A 19,437-nucleotide genomic window follows, 5' to 3' on the forward strand; every position below is an offset into this window, starting at 1 on the left:
TCCGGCCGACCCCGGGGCTGCGGCAGGCGGTGCATCCCGGGGAAAGGAGGTTGGAGATCGTGCCCACCCCGTGAAGCCGCTGCATTGGACAGAAGTAAAAAAGAAAGAAATAAAAACAAATTTAAAAAAAAGGGGGGAAAAGAGCATTTTCTACCAAACCAACCCGCCCAGGACCGACGCACGTGGCCAATAGTTGCTCTGTCTCTCGAGGCTGGAAGTGGGTGCCCCTCACCTCACTTCAGCAACCCCAAGTTGCACCTGTGCGGTCTGAGCTGATATCCTGGGCTTCCTTTTGCTGAGGAGAGAGGCATTTGCAGAGGGCTGTTCCTCTCGCCTATTACACCTCCAATTTTAGGACGGCATGAAGTGCCTTAAGGAGGTGCCTGTCTCTTGCCGTTGCCTAGATGTGAAGTTGGAATGCTTGATGTTTGGCAGGAGGTGAGATGACTCTGTCCACATTTGGACAAAGTAGAAGTTGTGAGTTGTCCTCAGATGTGACTAGAAGACATGCTATGGCTTGTCTTAAGTAAAAAAAATGAGTCTGTCTGGCAGTAGCAGTTCACTTCTTCCAAAAATGTATAAAATCTAAAAATCTGTCATCTGTAGTAGCTACTAACAATAGACACTTTTGCACCTATTTTGCACATTATGGAAATAGAATTCAGAAATTATTTGTTCATTTGACCACTCTTCCCCCCATGAAGCTGACACTGGTCCTTCTGTGTTCTTAGTCTTGCTACATAACTGTGTGAACTTTTGAGAAGTGAGAATTTAAATATTTAAGGCACTTCATGAAAAATAATCTAATGGCATTCTTTGGTTCAGATGTGAATCATATTAAAGTACCATTTTTAGCTGGAAGTAAATCTACTCATTTCTTTGCAGTGAAAATAGTTTTGTCATCTAGCCATAAGTATTTTTGCTTTCAGTGTTTATGGATAATATCTCTCTTTGCTGCTGTCCTTTTCCCAGTCAGTCTTCAGGTTTAGTTAACTGAGAATAATAATGCCATCACTTTATTCTCATTATAGAGAGACATTCGTCCTTAAAACCAGTGAATTTCAGTTTTTCAAGGTTGAAGCTGTATACCTGTGTTCATATGGACCAAATGCTGAATTTTTTAGATAAAAGTGTTTGAATGATCCTTTTCTTTTTCCATTCAAATATTGATATAGCTGTCTTTCTAGAATGGCATCTTTTTGTTCTTATTGTTTTTTAGCATATGCAAAGGCATCCCATCATAAATGGAGGAGAAAAAAAGATATGTTTAGTAAAATTCAAAGACTGACGTCAGTTATTTTTTCACGGTGGCAATTATACTAATCTATCAATGACTACAGACTTCCCATGTCTCATAAACTCAGGGGTTGTGGCCTGAGACTCACAGGAATTAAGCTGACTTGCAGCAGTTAAGGATGCAGCATTCATGGTCTGCAGAATCAGAAAGAATATTTGAAAAAAAAAAATTAAAAATGAAGATTGCTTTCTAATACATGCTTTTTAAAGTTTCAGAGGACTAACCATAACAGATGGATGTTATTTATCTCTAGAATTGTGTAAATACATTTCTAATGATTGTCAGAAATTGTATGTTCTTTTACAGCATGACCTTCACCAACTGCAATATTTTAAATTAAATCATGAGGACACTCTAATAGGTTTAGAACGAAGGCTGTAAAACAGTGTTTAAATATTTTGATTTTTTTAAAATAACTGTTAATGTGTTTCATTTTTAAAGCTCGTCCAAGTTGAAAGCCATTTTCTGTAGACCTTGATCGACAGTTTCTGTTTTCTAAACACTTTACATTTTTCCCGTTTAAAGTCTGCATCTTTTTAGGTTGCACTCGCACAGTTCACACTTCCCACGTTTGCCAATCATCAAGGCTATGTGGAGTAATTTTTAGATAGTTCTAAACAAACAAAACATTATTTCATCCTTTCCATGCAAAACAGTGGAGAACAGACTGCTTCAGCAAACTGCAGGTGCAGAAGGATGGAGTCTGGATATAGGAAAGGCTCTGCCCTACAAAATAGGAGGAGTATTTCCTGCCAAATTTTAACCTTTTTCTGGCAATCCCCTGTGGTTTTGGAAGTCTGCTCAATGAGAGTATTCTGTCTCTTGTTGAAGCACTTACAATCCCTTACAGTTGACCTCTCTCCGTGACCTCTATTCAGCACACTTCCAGCACCCATTTCTTTGTTTCATTTCTGTTCTCTTTCTGTACACTGTCTCATCAGTGCTTTGTGCTCTACCACTACCCCTCAGGAAGAAATTTTCCCTCAGTTTCTCTTCAGTCACAGTTTTATGGTAGTGTCAAGAAGTTGACTTAAAAAAAGAAAATACATACAAAAAACTCCCATCAACCAACAAACCCCAAACTTTTATATAGGTGTGATTAAAGGACGCTGCTGGAGATGTCTCTTTTGTCTGACCTAATTTGATTAATGAATTTATTATCTGCTTTAGATTTTTAACTTCTGAGTGCTTCCTTAGCAAAGCAGTGATTGCAGGCTTGGCTGCTCTTAGATGGTGGCACTGGCAGTGCACCACCACTCTGTTCACACTCCCATTGACCAGCTTCAGCCTCATTAACTGGGGTCATAATCTCTCCTTGCACCAGGACACGGGAATTTACAATCCTCCTAGAAAGAAACTCGATAACGTCATCATCTCTGGCTCTGTCCTGGTCTACTCTGAGAGAGTGAATTTATATTTTTCCATTGCTATTTTTTCTTTTTGTGCCTTTTTCCATACTTGGCATTTTGTAACTGTTGCATTTATATTTAATTTAATACAGCGAAAACCCTTGAAATATGTGGCAAAATAGATAATCAGTAGCTTATTTTTTAAACCTTATTTTTTAAATGTTCTTTTCATCCTGCCTTGCACTGAGCTTTGGAGCCTTGGACCCCTGTTGCTAAAAGTGGAGCTGAAACTACCGTTGATTTTAATGAGTGGAGAACATTTGTGCAGAAAAATTTAGGAACACATGTTTCAAAAAACAACCAGAGAAAAAAAAAATTGATGATCAGGGTCAAAACTTTCCTATCTGTTCTGAACTTTAGATTGTAGAAATCTGTCCATTACAATCCTGTTAACATCGAATCTCAGAGGCCCAGAAGCTCTTATCTATTTCAGGAACTCTACACTTGATAGAAACTAAATACATTTCTACATCTAGCTAGTCTGAGAGAGTCCTGAGGTTTTGGATGGGCTGAGGGAGCTGGGCCAGTTCAGCCTTGGGGTTACTGAGGGAGATTTCATCAGTGTCAGTATCTGAAGGGAGTATGTCAAGGGGATGGAGCAGCCTCTGCTTGGTGGTGCCAGGCAATAGGACAAGAGGCAACGGGCAGAAACTGATGCACAGGAAGCTCCACCTGAACATGAGGAAGAAATTATTTACTGTGCAGGTGGGTAGACACTGGAACAGATTTCCCAGAGAGGCTGTGGAGTCTCCCTCACTGGAGATACCCAAGAACTGTCTGCACACAAGCTTGTGCTGTGTGCTCTGGGATAACCCTGCTTGAGCAGGGAGGTTGGACCAAATGACCTGCTGTGGTCCTTTACAGATTTTGGCCCTTCAGCCTTGGACAGCTTTTGCCATTTTTATGCAGTGATGGTGAAATATAAAATGTGAAAACTTAAGATAACTGTGGTTACAGTTGTTCTTTTGCCTCTTTTCTGCTCTTCTACTGGCTTCTGGTGACTTCATGATTCTTGCGTTCACAGGGTCACTTGTAAGTAGAATTGTCCGGGACGTGTTTTTCGGCCCTGAGGTACAGTATAACCATAAAATTAATTGTCTGTTTGAATGTTCTAAACTCCAAAACCAAATAGCTGCATACAAACTACCTCTTAGGAATTATTCCTAATCCATTTTAATCCCTAAAATGTATGGAAAAATAGTATCTGACTTGTGCCAAAGCTTTTCAAAAGGCCGTGCTACCAATTAATTTTATGAATAATACTAATTTTATGAATAATATTTCACTGATACTTGGGCTGGGCCTGTGTAGTCAACTGCTTGGACTCTACCCAGCTCCTGTCTATAAAATAACACTTTTAAGGACTCCAGATTTAATTTCTGATCAAGTGATACAACCAAAAAGATATTGCAGTAGCAAAGATTTTGAGGAGGAATGAGAAGAAATACCTTAATTTAAAAGTGTTCGTCTTTGGAAAGCTATTATGTAGACAGAATCCCAAATGGGGTAGTCACTTTAGGTTCTCATAGAGCAGCAGATCAGGGTCCTGGGCAGGGGCAGGGTTTGGGGAGCTGAAGCTGCCCCCAGGGGCAGCCTCCCAGTGCCCTGGCAAGAGGAGAAGAGCAGGAGTGCTGGGCTGGGGCCAGTGGAGGCCAAGCTGAGGGAGGTCATGGCAGTCATGCAAGGCCATCCCAGCTCAGCAGCCTGGTCCAAGCGTGGGCCAGAGCTCTGATGCAGCTCCCAAGTCAGGGCCTGAAGCTCCCTCCTAGCTCCTCAAAACTCTTTCTCATTAACTTTCCTTTTCTTCTGGACATCTTATCCAAGGTTCATCTTGTCAGACCTGATCTTGAACAGAAAATAGCAGACCCCGAGGTGGTGATGGAAGAGTTTGTAGATCTTGCAGTCAGATCCCTGACAGTAGCATCATATTCATTCTTTGGAGTATGAAAGAAATATAGCTGATGGACTAGATTTTCATTTAGATGTCTGTGTCTGTACACTAAATGGAAACTGAACTGAATTCATAGGCTTTTTTTGGGGGGAGGATGTTATAGCTTAAATTACTACTATAAGCAAAGAAGCCTTCCTCTTGATTACAACAATATCCTTTATAAAATTTGGAAGAATTGGATGTTGATGACCATGATGAAGTTAGATCAATTAACAGTGATTTTTATTTCTTGATCTCGGATTATGTCTTCCTCAAAGTTATTTTGAGTGTTTCAGAATGTCACCATTTTCATATAGAGACAGAAGAAACTAAACAAAAAACCAACAACAACATCAAAACCCCTTAAGCAGACATGACCATGGTCAAATAAAGAGAATTCACTTATTCATAGTAGAATATTACACTTAGGCAAAGCTTTTGGGTTTTTTTAGGTTTGGGAATGTAATCTTAAAGTTCATACTATTTCCATAAATTTTATTTTATTTTTTGTCTGTGTTATGAAATAATATAAAATCTAGTCTAGCCTTGTGGGGAACCTAACCAAGTGATTGTAGCCACAGAAGCAGTGGCTATATGTTTGAAAGATCTTGGTAAAGCAAGCTTGATCTTAAATTTACTAGTTTAATCATATAGAGCTCCACGTAGATTTAGTATAAGAGAATTTTTATTATCTTATTTTTATTTCATATTTATTTAGCCCATTTGGGCTTGGGGTTTATTGGCTAGTTGGTTGGGTGGTTTTGGTTTGGGTTTTTTTTTCAGTAAAGACACAGTTTCATATAATATTTAATAATGAGTAAGAGGATTCCAATTGATTGCAAACTTTCACCCCATCTACCTACTTCCTCAGCTTCTTTCATAGCTTATTCTGTGATCATGTAGTTACAGGGTGAGCTTGAATCCACAGCACAGCTATAACAAGATGTTGAATATCTGCCAGGAGAAAACATCTTTTTTAAAGGTGTTGGCACTCCAGAGCTGGTGCTCTGAAACTGAAACAGTCATGAATATTGTTCCCTTCTGAATATAGGATTTTGACATGGATTTAATAAAGGTGGTTACATTGTTCATTCTGTACAAGGAGGATAATAATGGCAGTCTACTAGGAAAATTTCCACAGTCTCCTCTAGTTCTTGCTACAAATAAATCTGAAATAAAAATGACATTGTAATGTTTGTACAGGGAAAAAATATCTGTGGAAAGAAGTGAAACTTCAAAAAATAAGCTGCTAGAAAAAAGTAAGTTTCAAAAAGGCTTGTAATTGTATTATAATGCAATCTTGTTAGGTGGGCTCCTATCACATGGCAAATCAACATTTTGATGTCTTTCTTCAATTAACATTTTGCAATTGCAGACAGGGTTTCCTAAATCAGTTTTAAAGATTGGAAACATTTTCAGAAATATAAGACGATAAGGAATAAAGTTCTGGTTCTTCACAAAAATTACATTTTAATCGTATGAATCTCCACTGATGATATGTTTAACTTTGTCCCTAAATGGCTTAACAAGAAAGAGATAATAAATATATTTCCAAGCGCACGCTGGCTACTTAATTATGATTATCTTATTATTAGCTCTTTCCCAAACTACTGAAAGAGAAAAGGCAAAATGTTTTCTTAAGTATGACACGACATTTTCTTGCATTTCCCCTTTAAAACTAGAGAGATTGTCCACTATACTTTCTTTTTTTTTCTTTTTTTTTTAATTGTAAAGCTCTACACAGCCTAATATCTGTCTGCTTCGATTATAACAGGGTTATTTGCTTGAATTTTTGCATTTTTATTTGTGCTTTGGGATCCTTTATTAAGTCATTGTTCTGTAACTGCATTCTATTATAATTTCACTCATTTTTAATAATATATATGACATTTCTGCTGCCCTGAAGGACTCCCATGAAAATTAAATGTTGAAATAAAATGAGCATCCAATGTTTCTTTTTATTAGGCTAGTTAATATTTTATAAAATGTATTTTATCTGTGAGTCTTTCAATACCTGAAGTCAAAAATTACTTTCTAAATACTATAAGCACTAACAAATACCCCTTGACTGAATAGCAAAGCAGAAATTCAATCTGTGTGACACTTGCTATTCATAAACATTTTGATATTCACTCTCATGGTTTATGCTGCTAGCTGAACCCTTTTGACTGAGTTACAGAACTAGATTCAGTAAGGGAATCATACCTTGCTATATATGAAAACCTTTTGAAGGGAGCTTCTATTTTTCTTTTTCAAATACAGAGCCCAGTCCTGGAGACCTAAATCATTCAAGTTGCATATGAATTTTAGGGCCAGCATCATCCTGCCTACAACTAGAAAGGGCTGTCAGAGATAAATGCACACAGTTTTCTTTGAATCCAGTGAGATTTCTGTCTGCATTTGAAGAAAAAATACAGCTGTAGATGCTTAGGAATGACAAATGCATACAATTAGAATTCATTCCATTTACTAAGGTATATAAGTACTGAATAAATTCATTATGATTGCATGGTGATGCCATTAAAAATAAGTTTCTGCTCAACAAAAATTGAGTAGCCCAAATTTGTAATTTCAATACTATTTCCAGTAGTAATTTCCAAGCTACATTTTCCCAGTCTCCAAACAATCTTGGGTCCATTGGATCATGTCTATTCATGTATATAATTCTTTCATCTAAAAGTCTGTCTCAGCTAATTGGCTCACAGGTTAACCCTGTTGTCTTCATACTCTTTTTTTTTGATGTTTGTGTGCATACAAACTGTTGTTTACAGAAGGATTTTTTAGAGTTGTAGCATACTAAACTATAACCAACTACTTTATGTATAATGCATAAATGACTGTAGACTACAGCTCATTTTACTTAGCTGTGTTGTTTCTTCAATAATCATGGAAGAAAAAAGCCACGAAAAATGTATGTTTATCCCTAAGTTTAGAAGATACAGCATGATTTGAACATGATCTGGACAAGTTGCATAAGGTATGACAGTAGTACCTTAACTTCTTCTTCCTCCTTTTAAAAAGCAGAAATAAATTTGATTTTAGTAGAGAAAAAATCTGACTGACAGGAAAGAAAAAAAGACATCTGACTTGAGACAAGACTGGTTTTGTAGCAGTTTGTTTTACTTTTAGCTATGGTAAAAAGTCTTTTAGTGACCCTGGTCACATCACGGAGACTTAGGCTGGTGCCCTCAATTATTATTTAAAGAGCTAGAAGCTTCTGTTTAAAACATGGGCATATTACTCATCTTAGGTGTCAGAATTCTGAGTTTAGTGCCTGATGTAGCCACAGTGGTTTAAAACTGTCATTCAGTTTAAGTGTGTCCATATTAGTTAAGACACACTACAGGCCATCTGGCTATTCTCCAGTTACCATGTTGTAATGGCTCTTGTTGAGAAAATTATTCAAAGAAACATGAACAAAACTTACAACTTAGAGATTAAAGTATTCACATGAGGGAAAGAACCTGGATTCCTATTTCTGTTCCCATAGTTCAAAGACCATTTAATGGAAATAGCCTTGAGATGAGAATGTTCATTACCAAATAGGTGATTAGATCTTTCCAGGTGTCATGGTTTCAGATTTTACTGCTGATTATGGATTGGGTGGTCAAATGCATCACAATTTGTGGCAGGCATGTTTTAAAACCTCATGACTTCATGTTGTGCTGGGGCCTGAGGTGGGTGGTTGGTGTTGCAGAAGAGCACAGAGGAGGATCCCCGGGGATTTAGCAGGAGTTCACAGCAGGGCCCTATTGGTAGGTGCTGTGCTGCTTACGTTCAGGAAACTTCAGGCATGCCTCTAATGAGAAGCACTAACCTCTTGTAAACTCAATCTACTGTCTCTCCTGGGTTTAAGTGCCTCCAAATTTAGGTGGCAGCTGTTGCTTTGCTTTTCAAATTACAGTTTCTGCCTAAACATCTCCATTTTCTCCAAATCCTTATTTAGATGTTGAAATCTGTTATTGGCTCTATCCCTTAATCTCGGTTCTGTTTACCTTCTCCTATGTAAATGGGAATATTCATGCTTCTTTTGCCTCACAGAAGGTATTCTTTGTTGCCTGATAGCAATTACACAGGACAAGGGCTGTCTCCAGGGGAGACATCTCTCCAGGGCAGGTGTACGTGAAATACAACAAACATGGGATATGGGGCTACTGTCAAATGCAAATAAACTTCAGTAATATAACTGCATATTTATTTCATTTCACTTTCCTGATCCTTAGACCATCATAGATGTTTTATATACAGTGCTATAAGAATTATTATTTTGGATGTCATCAAGTTTTTAGGGTAATAATCCATAGTAGAAATGAAATTCTGTGTGTGCTGTCCATGCAGCCTCTGTGCTGTGTTTGCAGAGTTTGAGAGGATTGCTAATGATAAAGGCCTTTGAAGACTTTGATCCCTGGGATAAGCTTGTAGAGATTGTTCTGTGGCCATTTCATGGGGAGATAATCACCTGAGGCTGAGATGGTAACCCATGTCCAGAATATGGTGAAATTCACAATTATACACCCCTGATATGGCCAGTGAGTCTTTTAGCTCAGTTAAAAAAAAAAAAAAGACAAGACAGCTTATAAGTTCTGAAATTTTCTAAACTTTACCAGACATTAAACCTCTCCACCACCCCAAAAAAATTAACCTATGAAAGTGTAATTTTCTATTAAGTCAATGTTTTTGACCTGAAGGATGGGATTTTTTAAAATATGCATTTTTTATTGGAAAAAGGAGATAATTATATATGAAGCAAAAGTAAGTGGAAAGTAAAATTTTTCTTTTGAAAGATGAGGGTTTTTTTTCGCTAATTAATTATAATGAATAAATACTAATGTCAAAACAAAATATTTAGAAGCTGGAAAATGCTGAATATTTTTGAACTGAAAAGTTTTGCTGAATTTAACTTGGACTTGAAAAATGTTTTGTATGACTGAGTAATATATTTCTTTATACACAGATTATTTGCCAAAAAAAAAAAAAAGTAGCTGTTTTAAATAAAATATCCTGACAGCAGCATGCCAGCTGGGTTTACAACTGGAGTCATATACAGTATTGGACACATGAATACTTTTCCAGACCAGAAGCAGAGAATTCCTTGCAACCACACAGATACCTGTACAGGGAAACGGGGCTTTGATAACCTACCCACACCAAATATGATTATACCTTATTATGTGTCTAGTTGAGGATTCGAGATAAATGAAGCTAATAAAGAGGAAAGAGTCTGAAAAGATCCAACTGTAATAAGTTGAACTGAAAATGGTGCAAATCACAAATGTTCATCTCAGCTTTAAGTGGGCCCATGATTCTTAGCGCATAATTTATTTGACACATTATTTCTTTCTTGTCTTTTTCCCCGGTTCTGTTCACAAATAGCTTATGAGAAAATATATTTTTTATCAAATATATAATTAAGCAAAATTTTTTTGTTGAATATTTTCATTTAACAAGACACAGAAATTGTGTCTTGTTTTCATATTCACTTCCTGGATTATTACTTGTGCTCATGAGCAAAGGCTTGAAAAAGTACTTATAGTTTGGAAATATTTCTGGCACAAAATTCAAACTTCTAAGTCCTCTTTGTAAATGAAACTGTGGGGATTTTCATGGTATCAGGATAACATCCCATCAGTACAATATAGCTGGAAGGAAGCAAATCACACCTAAAGGAAAGATAAGCCGCTATATTTTTTAAACAAAAATTTTTAACCCTTCATTTAAAAAAAAAAAAGAGCAATGCAATCTAATGCTCAATGTATTTTATGGAACAGGCTAATAAATTAATTGATTTCCGTATATTCCACTTCAGGAGATTCATTATCTAATCTGCACCATTCCTGAGCAATATCTCTGTGAGTATCTGTCAATCATGAACAGTCTTTCAAAGGTCTTTAGAATTCCAGAGTCCATAATCTCCCAGAAAATCTATTTCAGCACTTCACTATTCTTACCGTTTTATTACTGCTTTATAATATTCTAATCCTAATTTTGAACATTGTTGCAGTCTAAACACATCATTTCTTGTTCTCTCTCTTAGGTCATGGAAAATAATTTATTCCTTCTCTCCTGCTTGCAACTTTTTTATATATTTGAAAAATTTCTGCTTTTCAGTTTTTTGTTTTTTCCTAGGTTAAAGAATCATAATTCATTCATGTTTTTCTTTCTCTCCAGTTATGTTTTCTAGAATCCCAGTTGTTCATCCTATTCCACTGAGCTCTCTTCAATTTTAAATCTTTCACAAACTGTGGTGTTCAAAATTGGAAAAAGAAACCCAGCTGAGGCTTGAACAGAGCAGAGTAGAACAGAAGAATTGTTTATAGGTTGTCTGACTATTTCTAACTTTTATTATGGTCTATACCTTTTTGTATCACAGTGGCACTATTAATTCACATTTAGATTGTCACCCAACTAATCCTTTTTCTGTGAAATTGTTGCATTATCAGGTAATTCCCCACGTTCCTATTTCTGATCTTAAAATTTTGAAAACTGAATCTTGTGAATTGTTACAACTTATTCCCCTGGTGATTATATTCAAAAATCCTTTCATCTTAGCAGAACTCTATATCAGTAAGTCTCTTCTTGACAGAAATGTCCTTCTATAAAACCTGAAAGACCCTGAAGAGATGTTAAACTCTGCAGAGGGAGAGGAAGTAAGATTTAAGTAATAGATGGTCCACTACAGAGGAAGAATTTACTTACCATAGCTGATGTCAAGTAATTAGAAGTCATTGAATCTTTCTCCAGGTAAAATCCATGTGTGGAAATGGAGTGAAAAATGAGTTTTGCCTTAGCCTCCTCTTTTCCAGACTAACACTTACATGTTTCTCCATTTATTGTAGGTCTTTTTCAAAGGCATGATCTGTTATTGCTAATTTATTGTAATTTATAATTACAATGGCCAATCTTCCACAGCCTTCGGGCTATTTTCAGGCTCTGCAGATTGAATAGTCTAGTTTTTCTAAAGAATCCCTCTGCTTGGGAACAGAGGGTTTGGAGCAGGCTTTTCTGGTAAGGCTGAGAAAAACTGAAAGTATTTTAGTTTCATTTGTCATTCATTGCCAGGTTATCATCCCTGTCCATCAGCATTCACTCATTTGCTTCCTGAATTAATTTTTCTCCATTACTTTTATGAAAATTGATATCCTAGGTTCATCAAGCAGATTGAATTCTGCACTACTTCTTACAATCATGTAGCTTCTCCTTATCCATAATGGTCATTATCCCCAACAAATGACCTTGCTGTTGTGTTGTTCTATGGGAGACAACTATTGTCAGTAAGCTTTATGATACTCAGTATTTCATATTGGTTGACTGTGTTTAATGGATATTTTTTACAGTGATGTCTTTGAGCTTCTTTTTGCCAGTAGAATATTCATTGACCATAGAGGAGATTCTGATTTTTTGCCTTCTTTGGTGCTGGTTAACATCATCTTAGTCCAGCCTTTCCCTCTAAACCATGAGCAAACTGCAAAAAAATGTTGTGCAGAGTTGTGATGTGCAGGAATCACAAGGGATAAAGTGTGCTCATTCATTCATTTGGGATGACTCCTATGTGGTTGAGTGATATGCAATGTCCTCAGTGTCTCTGAGGCCCAGAACATGTGTAGTTCTATGCACAGCACTGAGAACAGTGTTCAGTCAAACAAATTCTAGCAACCTTTTGTCCAGAGTATGCAGAAATTGGGTTATAATTTCCTATTCATGTTTAGAACTGGTCAAATTTCTTTTTATTTTTTAAAAGATGGTAAAAAATCACCCTGAGTGTAATTGTGATGTCTGGGCTTCAAAGCAGGGTTTGGCTTTATAAAATCAGGTAGCTAACACTTTTTAATGTTAATTTTCCCCTAATTCAATTCTCCCAAATGATTGAGTTCTTTGATTGAATATTGCCCACCAAAGAAACAGCCTCAGGCAGGCATCTGTCATAGAAAATTTGATCCCAATTCATTAATATTTTGCAAAATTATAAGCTATGAAAACAGGGATTTGTAATTTGAAGTGTCAGGGAGCCTCAATAGTACATTATGTTGCTACCTTCCTGCACAAGTAAGTTACTGATATGTGATTGGGCATTTATTAAAGCTCTTGAACTATTTTTTTCTCTAAATGGACGTAATGATTTGGCTCAAAGATGCTCTGAATCTGTGTTGTTCTTTGTTGCACACCTGGGAACAAAAGATTTGTAATAAAAGTGAAATGGCAGTCTGAATTCAGAATGCCCATGCTTTTTTGTTTTAATGTCTCAGCTTTCATGCTATTTTTATGTTGTTTCTTTCATCTTTAATTTTACCAAGAGATTCATATTAGATGCATTATTAATCCCTGTAACACTGCCTTCCCTTCTTCTGCACAGTGTGAGAGATTTCTGGCTCCAAGAGAAATAATAATGTGTGAGATTATTTTCTACATTTAAAATGTGAATAAAAAAATAAACAATGTGGATTTTCTAAAGTCTCCATGCACTGTAATTTTCTTCCAAAGATTTCACTGATGCATTAGGACTGAGAGGCATAAGCAATCACCAAAAGCTTTTAAGCAATGACTTTGGTTGTATACTTTATAACCTGAGAAATCTCAGCATGCAGCACGTTATAACACCTACTGCACTGGAAAATAAACAGAAAAGTGAAGTATGGTAACTGGACTTTCTGTAAGAGTTTGACATAGATTAAATGCAACACAATTCCAATATGTTGACCAACTGCAATAGAAGCAATTAAATCTCTCACTGATGATGGTTAATGGGACCAATTACAGAATGTGTTTTAAAACATGACTAGTACAGTTATGATGCCTGCAGCAGCAAGGAAGAGGCAGGGGAAGGAGAGTAAGGGATTGTGAATGTCTAATGGAAAGACTGATAATTTTGGAACTGGGTTTTTTGGGGGGGGGGGGGTAAAGGGAAAGTTGATTGCAAATACTCTTCCACTTTGTTATTAAAATGTGCATCATATTCTTTTGATTGTTTCATTTATTCTGCAAAGGATATCACAGCTGCACAAACTGGTCAAAGAAAAAAGAAGCAGCATGCACGGTGAAAGTCTGGCCATAGCATATCTATGTAACAACAACAAAAAGGGAACTCATAAGCCTTCTACAGTGTTGATCAACATCAGCAAAACCAGCTGATGGTCATCTGACTTCCATTCCAGCCAAGGAGCAAGAAGAGTAATCCACTTAAACAGAAAGCAATTACTGAGGGAGTATTTTGGGCTCAACCTAAAAGGTAATATGCTAGCAAAGGACAATGTGTTTCAGTGTGAGGTAATGTAGCACCTTTTCAGCAGACTGCTTTTCTTCTATTAGAAACAGCAATAATTGCACGAATTAATATTTTCTGAAATTTAAGCAATTTGAAATCTCACATTTACAACAGTGCTGCAGGTCTTCTCCCACCAGTCTTTCCCAGACAGAGGTGTGGTACTGCTCCTGTGATGCTGCTCCCAGATGCAGATACAAAAGCAATTCAGCTGCTCCTCTGTGAGTCAGCCCAAGGTACTGGGAGGTATGGTGGAGGCCCAGGGAACATGCCCCTTCCACACAACCGAGCTTGGATCTGGAAACAATATTGACACATTCTCAAAGCACTCTGGTAACACCGAAAATAACAGCCCCTCTACGGTTCTGGATCCGTTTTTCTGGTTCTCAACTTTCAGTTCAGGTCTCTCAGCTCTTGGTGTTCATAGCTAGGAATGAGAAGGGCCTATGTTGCAGTGGAGTCCTGCTCTTCTCGGAGTAGTGCATGCCCTAAGGTCTGCCCTCCTAAGAAGACCAGTCTTTGGTGCTTCAGAGCACAGCACAGAACTCTAGTGTGTTCCATGTTCCAAAATTATCATGAAAACCAACTTAAGCTGTACTCTTAGTGAGCATGTACTTTCATCTAAAACCAGAAAAAATGCTGTGTTTTCTTTAACAATGCTAAGGCATACAGAAATTAAAGTGTCCAATATATTTCATTTGTTGTATACATGTAATATATTGCCAGAGATATTTGACTATTGTATTTCTAGAAGAAGTGCCAACATGATTTGAAAGTGATAATTCTTCCACAGTTTGGTTAGAAATAGGCTAATAGGGGTTTAAACTGGGAAGAGAGAATGAATGTTAATTGTTTTTTAAATAACACAGTTTAAGCAGCACAGTTAGTTGCAAATAACACAGAGGTAATCATTGAAGTGTGTAAACTAAATTTTTTTTTTCAGTTACCAGTTAAATCACAAAAAAAAAAAAAAAATCATAAGAATTACGCCAATTTATAATAAGGCAGATATACTGAGACTGGCTAAGATTGAGTTAATTTTCTTCATGGATGCTTATATGGCACTCTGTTTTAGATTGGTTACCAAAACAAAACTGACAATGCACTAATTTTCCAGCAGTGTTTTCACAGCATCAAGGCTCTCTCTGGTTCTCAATGTGCCCCACTCCAGTGAGTACACTATGGGATGCACAACAGGATAGAAGGGGAGATAACCTCAACCATCCAAAGAGATATTCCTTTCTGTCATCAACACCATGCTCAGCAATAAAAAGGAAAAGAGGGGGTTTTAGGGAGGTTAGCAATCTTTTGATTGGGAAATGGCTGAGCATTGTTCAACCTGTGGGAGGAGGTGAGTGATTGCCTTTTGAACAGTTGGAGTTTTTTGAGTTTTTGTCTCTTCTTCCACATACCCTTCAGTAATTAACCTTATTTTTCATTTTTTATCTTTTTATCTTAGCCAATTTTTATTGCTTTTATTCTTTCTTTTCCTTATTCCTCATCCAGCTGAGAGCTGGGGAAGTGGGCAATCAGCTGTGTGATGCTTAGCAAACCACCAGGGTTAACCCAGAACAGGAAGTACAGAAAGCCTGTGGCAGACCTTCCTTGTTATTGACTTGTTTCATGGACCTGTACTAAATGAGTATAAAATGTTCATGTTCTGCTTTTTTTAGTCATTACAAGGCAATGGAGATCAGTGCTATTGGTTTCAGTTAAGCTGCTTCTGAATCAAGCTGTTCTACCTGAGATGAGATTAATGTCTATTAAGGCTTCAATTAGGTTTACTCTCATCGTACTCCTCTGTGAAAAATATTTCACAACAGAAAACAAATGTAATTGGGTATAATTCATGATTCATGGAACAACACCTGCTGTTCCAAGTTGGGACTGAAAAACACTAGGAGATGTGTTAGCACAATGTGAGACAAATGCTGAAAAGGCGTAAGTGGCTGTAGCACCATTGTTTTCCATGTGGTACGTGCATTTCAGCCTTGTTTATGTGTATTTAGACTGGGATTTAGCAGAGTTATTATAAAATTTTTAATAAGGAATATAAATGTGAGGCAGCTGGACTGCATTCTGCTCTTCTTTGTTTTGTTGTTGTGGCTGATATTTCTCATACAATAAACAAGCTGTGTTAGAAATATCCTCTTCTTAAAATTTTAATAGTATTTAATCCATAAATACTTCTCTAAATACCTCTGTTTTACTAGTCATAAGGAAATACATTCACTGCAAGAGTCATAAAACAGATGAGGCAGTGAAAATATTTAGAGCTAATAATCATAATGACGCCAGAGCAGTTGGAGCACAGCACACAAAGACACAGCAAGATGCTACCGTAAGCTCCATGCACTCCACACAGAAGCAGTGGTAATAGAAGATTGTATAACTGGAATTACAGGCTGCACTGGAATTAGTGTCTACCTCTGGCATTGGTTTATGTTAGCAGAGCCAAAAATGACATAAATGTTCATTTGATGTTCAGGATACTTCCTCTTTTTCTGCATTTGTTTTCTTTCCTGACCTTTTACAGTGCTTAGACTGAAGATTTTTGGTTTATCATCACTTTCCTCTTTGGTCTTTAGCTTCAGTTTGAGAAAGAAAGAAGGTTCATCTTTTCTGTCACATTTGGAGGTGCAATACTCAGTAGACCAGCAGTGTTATGCCATATCAGGTCTTAGTACATCACCCAGAGCTGTGATGCTGACTCACCTGGCTGTGAGGTGTTTGGTGCTTGTACAGAGAGGCACAGGAAATAAAAATAAACCTAAGTTTCTGAGTTTGTGGGAACTGAAAATTCAAAAAAGTCTAAATGGAATAAACTCTTGGCATGAAAGAAACAAAACTGTCATTCAAAGCTGTATACATTTAATTCATAGTTGGTCATTTTGGATGACTGTTTGTATATTGTATGCATGTGTATATATGTGCACATGTCTTAGGAGCCCAGTGTTATTGCCACCAATTTGGGACACATTATAGCCTGGAATAGGTCCAGAATAAGAACTTAGTAGCTAAGCCTTGCTGGAATTTATGGATAAGAGCAACATTAAGAAAATTAGCAGCAAGACCAGTTATGCCGCAAGAGGGAAGATGGTAAAAAAGTTTAAATAGACTAAATCAGAAACCCAATAACTTCATTAAAACATAGAACTGCAAAGGAAGTCTTCACTGTGAATTAGATACTATCTCAGTCCTAGGTGGATATCTTCCAAGCTCATCATACCTACCCTGTTCCCCTAGTATCTGTATTTTCTTTAAGCTCAAATGTCTGTGCATCCACTGTGAAGTCTTTCTATACAATGTAGAAATTAATTCTAGATTTGATTATACATAATGAAGTAATGGTGACCTATACTTCAGAAGATTATCAATGCTGATATTGTCATAAATAACTAATAACCGGACAAATAATACAGTATAAACTTAATTAGTGCACAGCACTATATGCCTCAGGAAGAGTGTTTCAAAGACCCTGTTTTCCTAACCCTGATTGATGATTCCTTTTGAGCTTAATAACTGCTCAAAGCTGGGATCAAAAATTGTGTCTTTGCTAATGTCTTGAATTTATTGAATTACTGTGCAGAGTATTGTAACTACTCTAAAGGAATTATTGGCTATGGGTTTGCTGCTTTCTGAGTGGGTTTTTTGGAGGTTTCTTTCATCTCAATGACATTTTTCATCCATGCCGCATGACAAAATTTTTTTGAGAAATGAACTAATCAATTAAAGTGTTTTGTATAACAGATATTCAAACAAATTGAGAGATTCTGACAGTGGAGACAATATACATGCTCAGAAGGGACCTGTAAATAAAGGGAAAGTAAACGTGAGGTATGCAGGGAAATTAAAATCTAAGTAATAACACAAAATAAAGTAAAGCATCAAAACACACTCAGACAAGTAAAACCTAACTAGAGAATACCTTGTTTTCCAGATTACAGTGGTGATATTTTTTATTTTCTTCCAGACTTTCAGTCTCAGAAGTGACTATATTTAATGCAAGTTTCTGTTCTAATCATTTAAAATTTGTAAAACTACGAGGTTTCATTTTGAGTTAAATGGATCTATCAATTTTTTTTCTGCCTAGGACTCTCTTCTGCACCTATTGCAATCACAAATAAAATTTCTAAATAGCAAATCTTGGTATGGGATTGGAACTTGGAAAAAGAGTACTAAATAAGGTTGCTTGAATACAATTCAAGAGTTAGTATTTTTAGCAAGTCATCTGTAATGGGAAAAGGGAGAAAAGCTTCAGTGTAAGAAGAGGAACAAAATTAAGCAGAACAAAACCAATTTATCTTGTGTTTGTTGCTTTGAAAGTTTTCCCCCTTCCTTCTTAAAAACCCTCCAAAGAGTGGACCTTACATTCCTTACTGTGTATGAATCCAAAAGTTCATTTGGTTTTGTGGAGTAAAAAGTACTGAACTTCTCATGGCATAATTAGGTCTGCAACATGCAACTACTATTTGTGTAATAGCCTGCAATTATTATTTGAATAATATATAACTAGCATTTAAATAATATGGATATTGGCTATTTTTATAAACAATTAAAAAGTGTTTTCTGGTAGATCAGGAGAAATTTTATTTAAAATATTTTGCTCATGTTAGCAGACAGAGATTTGTAAGGTGATTTTACCCCTATGCCACCCCTCCCCAATACAGAGCTTGAAAAACAGTTTCTGTCCTGGAGAAAGTATAATACATTATTTTGGCCATTAAGTTAAAAGGTTATTTTTTTTTCTTTTCCTCAGACTTGTGATAAAAGAGGCTGAAGATTCTGAAAAGTCCATGGGGAAAGGAATATTTTTTTTCAACTTGTAATCCACTCTACATTCTAAAAGGCTCCTGGGCACACATATTAATTTACTGACAGTAAATTTTTCCTCTTCTCAGTCTTTGATACCTCATGTGTAAGCAGAACATATGTATGCAAAAGTTGACAGTAGTGGTTTGTTCGTTCTCTTATGCAGGCAGAATGTTCATGGTAATTAATTATAATTCAGCACTCAAATATGAACAAAGAAAATGTTAATATGTCTGTCAAAAGTTCAGCTCAAGATATAAAAGAAAAAAAAATGAAGTAATTGCAAGAACCTTTAAAAGATACTACAAAATTTCAAGTTTCAATGCCAGACAGTATATGTCAGCTTTCCTTTTTAAACCTTTCTGTCATGGTTTTTACTTGTTTGTGAAGATTGACTGATGCTGAGTTAGATTTGAAGAGCTTAATTGGGAAAAGATAATGCTTCTTCCTGGATAAATTTTCAGGAGAGAAACCCAAAGAAACAAACAACCCACATGGCTGAGATCAATCAACATTTCTTTTTACAGCCACAAAGCTTTGAAAAATATTAAATATTTGAGTTTTGTAGTACTCTCTTAGATACATTGAGAAGTGAAGAATTTTTTTCCATTTTCTTTCAGTAGTAATGCACCTATTAATGCATTTTAAAGGTCATAATTTTTCACTTTTCCATACTTGTGTAAATCAAACATGAAGGCTGCACAGCTCAAAACTGAGTGTAATAGCCATGCCT

General features: G+C 36.4%; 1 long non-coding RNA gene across 1 annotated transcript in view; it reads left to right on the top strand.

The window, feature by feature from the left end:
• The window catches only part of LOC115947806, a 39,538-nt gene extending 20,814 nt beyond the window's left edge, over positions 1-18,724 (top strand). The window contains exons 2-3 of the long non-coding RNA XR_004081666.1: positions 13,618-13,859; positions 18,652-18,724. This is a non-coding gene — a long non-coding RNA (uncharacterized LOC115947806). The remainder of the gene's footprint in view (positions 1-13,617; positions 13,860-18,651) is intronic.
• The last annotated feature ends 713 nt before the right edge of the window (positions 18,725-19,437 follow it).

This window comes from Geospiza fortis, unplaced genomic scaffold, assembly GCF_000277835.1.
Source record: "Geospiza fortis unplaced genomic scaffold, GeoFor_1.0 scaffold81, whole genome shotgun sequence".
Lineage (NCBI taxonomy): Eukaryota > Metazoa > Chordata > Aves > Passeriformes > Thraupidae > Geospiza > Geospiza fortis.